Below are 209 nucleotides of genomic sequence, written 5' to 3'. Positions count from 1 at the left end.
AGTATGGGCTTGGGCACGTTCAACACTTGTCTTAAGACTATGGTGGGCATTTAATGCACTGTGATTTATTATCGTGTGATTCTTCAGTTAAACAATGCTGATTATATATTTCTTCATCAAGTTGACGTAGTGATAGCTTGATCTTGTTGTATTGTTGTTGTGTCCCATTTTATTTATTTATTTATTTTCTTTCTCTTTCTGCAGGTCTA

Source organism: Nothobranchius furzeri, chromosome 9 (assembly GCF_043380555.1).
Source record: "Nothobranchius furzeri strain GRZ-AD chromosome 9, NfurGRZ-RIMD1, whole genome shotgun sequence".
Lineage (NCBI taxonomy): Eukaryota > Metazoa > Chordata > Actinopteri > Cyprinodontiformes > Nothobranchiidae > Nothobranchius > Nothobranchius furzeri.
Note: the sequence above shows the minus strand (reverse complement) of the source record.